At 41.7% G+C, this 8,146-nt stretch overlaps 1 non-coding gene across 1 annotated transcript; it reads left to right on the forward strand.

The window, feature by feature from the left end:
• Positions 1 to 5,423: 5,423 nt before the first annotated feature.
• On the forward strand, positions 5,424 to 5,578 carry LOC138490993 (5.8S ribosomal RNA). Its single transcript, XR_011275873.1, has one exon. It is a non-coding gene; the product is annotated as a 5.8S ribosomal RNA (ribosomal RNA).
• Positions 5,579 to 8,146: the final 2,568 nt, after the last annotated feature.

An 8,146-nucleotide genomic window follows, 5' to 3' on the forward strand; every position in this document is an offset into this window, starting at 1 on the left:
GTCAGAGTGGCCGCTCAGTTTTCCATGGACCATATTCCAAGTTTGGAGGTGTGGGGAAGAAGTGGTTTCAATTGCATTACTGTCCCTTTTTTTGTTGCGGTTACGGAATTAGTGCCATCTTTCCTGCACCGCCAAATTATAATTTTTGGTGGATTTACCACCGGAAGAATTACCACATGGTAAATCTGACGATTTTGGATGAAAAGTGGCAGATTCACCTCCGGCTTCTTGCGGGAAGTAAATCCTCCACTTTCCTTCCCCAAGAAATCTGCGGATTTACTCTATTAGTTTTGCAATCAGTAAATCCTCCAAAAATCCCTACGGAGTCCTCTGGTCCCCAAAAAATGGGGGATTACACAACTCTAACACCACTTCTTATCCCGTGGTAAACCCACAGGACCAAGTGGTGGTAATGGTAACCAATTTTGGCAGCAATTCAGCTGGTCAACTAAAGAATTACCACCAAACTTGGAACAAGGTACCCTGTATTTATACACCTCAGAATGCAAACAGTTGTAAAAGTCTCTTGCCATGTACCTGCATTAGGAATTTACATTCATTCCTTTGTAATCTGCCTGCTTTTACGTGGTGCAAAATTGTCTGGATTCCATAAGAATCCCTGGCATCTCTGCCTGTGTGAAAATTGCATGCGGATGGAGATGCTGTCGGATGTGACTGGCAGAGCGGATGGGGGGTCGGATTCAGAAATTATGATTCATGCCCCATGAAAGTGTGAGTAATGGTTTCATGTAACACTATTTTATTTCATTTCATTTTGTCGTTTGTATATCGCCTTTCACCATGTGTATAGTCCCAACATGATGTTGGTTGAAAGCCCTCAGAGGGACCGAAGCCTGAAGCATGGGAAAGTTAGTAGGTCCTAGTATGTGTGTGTGAGTAATGGCCATTAAAAATTATGATGTCTTGGCCGAATCCCTGCAAACCACCCACGTCTAATTGTAATGCTTATCGGTGCAGCGATGTACACTAGGGGAATAAGCTGGAGGGTGTGTGTAAGATGAAAATTATGTGTGAAGCAACAGTTCTAATTATTTGTCATGAAAGGTAGCTACATTCTTATGGCAGAAGTGTGCACAAATTGTCATGAAAGGTAGCTACATTCTTATGGCAGAAGTGTGCACAAAGTGTCATTTGAGTTGTATGTGAACGCAGAGGCGTGCAGGAGTGTGGGTGTTCCTTTGGCTATTTCCAAAGTGTGGAATGCGAGAGGAAAATTGGATTGGTTTTAATCAACTGAAAGCCTGGATTTGGTACATTCGGCAAAATTCTAAAACATCTGGGTTGATACATTATGGTGTATATATTCTGCATGATTCCAGCTTTCATTAAGTGACCACATTTAAGACCCCACTTAAGCATAAGGGCAGCATACTGTCAACACCTGCATTCCCTGTGGCAAATATTACTTACCAGTAATAGTCTCTGTCGCTTGTATCTGCTTAGGATCACATGCTAAGCTTACATCAATTCAATATCCAGTGGTTGGTGCAGAGTATTACAGCATGCCTTGTTTTTTTATTCAAGAAGGGGTGATCCTCTAACACTAACCCTAATCTACGTTTACAGTTACCCATGCATCAACGTCCTCAGATTGTCATTTCTGTCCAGAGGTAAATGTGATATGGCCATTGTTTTTGGTAAAAAAAAAAAAAGGCCATTTGCTCGCTTGCAGGGAGGATGCATGTGATTCTAAGCAGATACAAGCCACACAGAGAAGACTAATTAGAAGTAATATTTGCCTTCTGGGGTTGTGATTCTGCTTAGATTCACATGCCATGAACTAGCATTACACCAAAAGGGCAGGTGTGCCCCATTTAACATTCAACACAGAGGCTGACATACAATAAGTGTCATGCGGCATGCTAGTCATGGCTCTCGTTGATCGGTGTTGCAATGATGGAAGCTTAGCCACAACCAACATGGCTGACATTGTCGGACATGCCACCCATTCCAACATGGTGCCCGCAGTATTCGTCCTTCCATTTTCACTTCTGGGAGCGACCCCTTGGTGCTGCCTTCAAAAGGATATTGCTCCCAACATGCTGTGCATCGCAACATCAGGTATTTCAGGTCCTGAAGCTCCCATGTTGGTTTTCTTGTTCCGTGCTGCCTGAAGTTCTCACTGCTCACCCCCGATCCCTGCTCCAGCCTTCTTCTTGCTTGTTTATCTGGCTCCCCATGTTGCTCTCAGCAACTTTCCTCCTGGCTTCTTCGTCTCCATTCTCTGCTGTTCTTGGGTACTTCTTCTGCCTCTTAGCCTGCTCTGCTGCTCTGGACTCCTACTCCACTGCTCTTGACTCCTGCTCCACTACTCTAGTCTCCTAGTCAAGATTGTATTCTGCTCCTGCCTGTTTGACTCCTGTGAATTCCATCCGTCTCCCTCCTGCCTTAGCTCACATCCTCCCTGTCATCGTGGAGAGAAGGCTTTTCTTTCCCAAGAGGTTTTCCCTTCTGGATATTTCCCTAAGGGTCACTCATCTTCTATTTCCAGTGGACGGAGGGTGACGTGGCGTTTAGTCGAGGCGGCCATTATTCAGCAAAGGTAAGAGTAAGCAAAGACCCGAGGTACATCCAATTGCTGACACTAATAAGAACAAATGTGTGTATGAAGGTTGGGTTTCAAAAGTAAATATATATTGAAATGTATTTTAATTATATTTTTACTTATCCTCCAACGTGGACATGAGAGTCACAAAAAATAGCATCAACATATATACAATAACAATTTAATAAAATGCAATACATCATACATGAATAACATATAGTGCATATCATAGCACAAATACATCTCTCAACGAAGTGCAATGTGCTCCACTCGAGACATAATGACAGAACACATGAATAAGACTTTTGGAAAAAGTGCAATGCACTCTACCTGAACCCAATATTGTACAAAACATAACATTTTTGTTAAAAATTAATTCCATGTGCCAAAAAGAAAGTCTACTAGATGAGACCAATAGACTAAATGTAATGATTATTGTCTTCCATAGAGAGTTCATAAAGTGCCGCTGACTAGTCACCCCATAGCAAGTTTCAACAAACACTTTTCTAATATGGACTATGTTTCCCTCAGGACCGGCTCCTTTTTTCAGTTTCTCTGGAGAATATTCCTGAATCTAATGAAAGAAAAACATGAATGGACTATAAATAGTGTGAATGTTACTACAATTAATTACAAATGAGACGTACACATCTACTAGAAAGGCTCTGCCAGTAAATATCGGGAATATTGTGGAGAAAAGATGAGCAACCTGCAAAACATAATGCAAAGCCTGGTAGGGGATTGGTGTAAAAGCATGGTTTCGCCGTGCTATTAAGATACCCCTCTGTTCCTTAAATATATGGCTGAGAGGATAGCTCAGGGGCAATGCTTTTTTCTTGGAAACACAGGTTTGAATCCCGGTATTACGCGTGTTATAACATAACAAATATAATTATGTATGTAAATAAACTTACAGGGCCTCATTACGACCCTGGCGGTAAGTTACCGCCAGGGCCGTGACTTTACCACCATGGCGTAAACTACGTTTACGCCATGGTGGTTGGCGGACTTACCGCCCCATTCAGACTTTGGCGGGGCGGTAAGTCCCCAATCCCCATTTACCCTTCCCCATTCCCATTTTTGCCCCATAGGGCATAATGGGAGTGGGGAAGACGTTAATTACGCCACCGTAAATTACGGTGGCGTAATTAACACCAAGGTCCCTTACCGCCATGGTTTTTTACACCTGCTAAAAGCAGGTGTAAAAACCGCCATGGCGGAAAGGGAACTCGGAATTGGCGGAAAGGGGTTGGCGCAGCTAACGATGCCGCAAACCCCTTTCCGCCAGGGTCGTAATGAGGCCCACAGTGATAAATAATGTATGGCCAAGCCCTCGGGTCCAGCTACTTAACATAGATGCAACATCTTCCAAATGGCTTCCAAATTACAATTGCACTGGTGTGGTGGATGCCCTGCCTCAGGTACGTCTGTTTAATGAGGTTGTAAGCTCCTCTGTATAGCCTCCAAACAACCCAAAGGTTGGGATAGGGAATCTCCTGCTGTGCGAGAAAGCACAAGAACACGGAAAGCTGTACATTTCCATTCAAAGCTGTATGTGTGGACATAGCCAAGACTTAATACAAAAACATTAGAGGCCTGTCTCTGGTCGTTACCTTGAATCACTGCATCTCATGATTCCTCCGTTCCACTGGTGCATGATAAAGTCACCAACAAGACTCTGAAAAGTGGCCATGATTATCTAATGAACGTAGAAAGCATGTCCGCTCATTCATGTGACTAATACGTTCAACCCTCTTTTTGGAACAAAACGGGTGGAAGAAAGACTCAAATCTGTCCCATCGTGTCCCAGGCATCTGCCTGAACATCCCCATGTTCCAGTATCGACAGTATTGAAAATATAAACAGAGCCAAAATCTTACATGAGGGACTAGCCTCAATGTAATCAGTCTGCTACTCTGCCAATGAGTGCCAGAGTGCTAATGAATTGCCACATGAGGTTGAAAGGAAAAAGCATATCAAAGATGTTTCCAAAGTTATTTCTCAAACGCACGACTGCCCCTGTCGGCTATCGAAGGAGTCATTAGAATACGTAGGTTGCTGGATAGGCTCCAGCCGTTAGACGCCTCTTCCTTCAAAAGATAATTAATTGCTTCGAATAAGGCTGGATGAGCCATATAATGACACTGATAGGATGTATCATCATCGATCTGATGACAATGAATAGCTTTAAAATAAAACTGGATGAACCTTTAACAACACTGATAAGACCCCTAGAAGCAACATAAGGGGTGTCATTCACTCCTATCTTTACACCCTGTAAATGTCTCTGAAGGGTATACAGCCATAATTGCTCTTTGCAAGCTAACTTTTCCTCCTTCACCTTTTTTCATATACATTTTTCTACAACCCACTATACTACGTCATCCTGGTTGTATCCTAGTTGCAGAAAGTTTTGAACTAGTGGGTCTGCCATAGTTGTGGTCCTGGGATATGTTCCACTATAAGGGTTCCTATCTGGTGGTTTTATCCACATATAGTTTCTTACATGGCCATTGGACAATATATATATAACTTCAGTGCTTTTACATGTACTGTGGAAGTTACATTTCCAATCTTTTCCATCCATCAGAGAAGAGATATTGTGTTCTGTGAATTTACACACAGAACAATTTCCACAGGCAAAATGTCCCTTAAACTGTGTAAGGCTCACGTAAATTCTCAAATGTACCACTAGATTCTTAACCCGTCTATTTGCCTTAATGAGCTGCTGTTTGACGTTCCTGCCCCTCTTATAGGCTAACAAGGGTTGCTCAAATGTGGATTCCTCCAATTGCAGCACACAGCAGTTCTTTAAAATAAGTTTCTTGATAGCATTGCTGTGTTGACAAAATGTAGTGACCCTTGGCGATGGTTCACTTGGCTTGCGTGTCGATGAAGACCACAGCTAGCTGCGAAAATTAGTGTGAATTGCAGGACACATTGATCATCGACACTTCGAATGCACCTTGCGGCCCCGGGTTCCTTTCTGGGGCTACGCCTGTCTGAGGGTCGCAAAAAAAAGTAGTGACACACAATTATAGAATTGGGCTGCTTGAAGATGGATTTGTCTAGAAGGCTCAGTCTGTTTTGGTTACTAGCTCTCTTTTTTGCATTCTGCACTACATATTTAGACTAACCTCAATAATCTGGATGCTGTTGAAGCTGCCTCTGTTTTATAGGCCTACAGTGACGTGCAGTTAGGGTGAATCCTGAGAAACTGCCCTTGCAGGATATTGTCACTGAGGGCTTTTGGATGGAAACTTTTACTGTGTAGAATGGTGTTTCTTTTTGTGGGTTTCTTGTATATGCTAAGTGTCAGGTTACCTTTTGTTACCTCAATAAGGAGATCCAAAAACGGGATCAAACTGTTGTCTTTACAAATGGTGAATCCTAGATTTCACTTCTGTTGGTTCATCCATTTGAAGAATTCATCAATATCACCCTCACTGGTGTCCCAGATCACCAGTATATCACCAGTGTACCTTTTGTACCAGATGATAGCCTAGTCAAACTGGGTGTTGTCCGAAAAGATATTAAGCTCTTAAATGTTGCCATATAAAAGAAGAACTGATTTTTAAATCAACAAAAAGTCTTGCTAAGAGCTATCTCCAGTACTGCTACAATTATGGTAGTAAGTACATTATGTGGGACAGCTCTGGAGTCTAAATAATCCCGACAAATATGAATGGCCTCTTCCTGGGGAATATTTGAATATAGAGAGATCACATCTTGGGTGACCAACAGGTGGTATTGAGGATCAAACGGAAATACTTTGATGGCATTAATAACATCCCTAGTGTCAGCCAAAAATGTAGAGTTGGCCGTAGCTAAAGGTTTGTGGAATAAATCTAAATATTTGCCTATTGCTTCCAAGAGGGAACCACAAAAGGAAACAATTGGCTGTCCTGCAGGGTTAACTGGATCTTTTTGTATCTTTGGCAAAATATAGAACTAAGGGGTTCTCTGGTTCTTAGGATTCATCAAATCAAATTCCTTGTGTGTGAGGAAGCCCTCATTAAGTCCTTCAGGGATAACCTGTAAGATCTCCTGAGCAAATGCCTGGGATGGATCTGCAGTAAGTCTAAGGTAGCATTCCGTTTCATTAAGAATTTTCATTACTTTCTCGTCATATTTAGCTGCATTCATGACAACAATCCCACAACCTTTACCTTTACCTTCATTTTTTTTTTGCCAAAGTTGTAATTCCTCCAAGGCTCAGTTTTGTCAAATAAATAGCCCAACTCTTTCAGGATAATCTTATAAAAGGTCAAAATGTCTTTAGAGACCATATTAGTGCTGGGGATAAATGAGGAAGGTAAATCAAAGGGGGTGACCCTGACCACTGAGCATTCATTGTCTGCCCTTTTAAGGAAATCCTGTATCCTAATTTTTCTGAGAAATTGTCTGATTTCAATCTCTCATGTCATTTTAGGTATTTTGTACATGGTCACAAAGGAAAGGCCCAATTCTATCACCTCCAGTTCTTCTTTGTTAAAGATTCTTTTGGAAATATTTAAGACTGGAATTATAGCTGGAATGATCGCCTGTAAACTCTTCTACAAATTTTAAAAATATTCATGTGTGGCGAGAAGTCTGTCTTGGGTGGAGGGTGCATGGGATATTCCCCCCTCCCTCTCTGTCTGAAGCAGCCCCTTCTTAATAAAGGATGTCTCTGTCCCCTTCTTCTATACCTGCCACCTTCCTAATATTGGTCCATTTCCTGCTTAGAGCCAGAGGAGGAATCTGAAAGAGTTACCCATTTCTTCTTCTGGGCACCCGCCTAGCCTGGTTTCTGATAATGTTGTGAGGGGCAATAGGTTTGGCCAACATAATCTGCAGATAAGTAAGGATGTACCTTCTCATTTACAAATGAAGCCAACTCCCTCTTAACATTCTCAATTTTTCGAGTGGTAATGGACTTACTGACTTCATCATGTTGCTTTTCAATGCCTTCCAATGTATCTTTTGCGTTATGTATGGTGTTATCATTGAGAAAGGATTCTTATGCAGCATCTAGTTCTTTAATTTTATTACCGGTTTAGGTGCCACAGTAATAGTAAGAAGCATCCAATCTTGGCTACATTTTGGGGAGATTTGGGAGAAAAGTAATTCATGTTCTGTGTCATCCAAAAACAAACAAGGTTTTTTCGTACTTGTAGCCCTGATGGAATAATGTTACAACATAGATATTCCTTTCAAAGGTGACTGCACATAAGTACCCTAATGTGTTTCTTTTTAAATGGTAACAATGCATCACTAGTGATTTAGTTATTTATTTATTTATTTATTTTGTTGAAATTATTAGTTTTTAATGCAGCCAGATCCTGTCACTGTCTCCCTAAGGTCTGTGAAGTAAACTACCTCAAACTGAAACCAGCCGTGAAGAGAAAACCTTGAAAAAAAAGTTTCTCCTCCTGCGTTTTAACTCCTCCATCTCAGTTATCTCCTCCTTTATCCTAGTAGTCTTCCCACCATCCATTCCCTGCAATCACCACTGATCTTGTAGGTTTACCTTTCTACCTAGCACGGATTGAAGCCATGCCTTAGACGCCCTTACAGAAGGAAAATTAGGCCTGATCT

The sequence above is a fragment of the Ambystoma mexicanum genome, chromosome 9 (genome assembly GCF_040938575.1).
Source record: "Ambystoma mexicanum isolate Mex_15411 chromosome 9, UKY_AmexF1_1, whole genome shotgun sequence".
Taxonomy (NCBI): Eukaryota; Metazoa; Chordata; class Amphibia; order Caudata; family Ambystomatidae; genus Ambystoma; species Ambystoma mexicanum.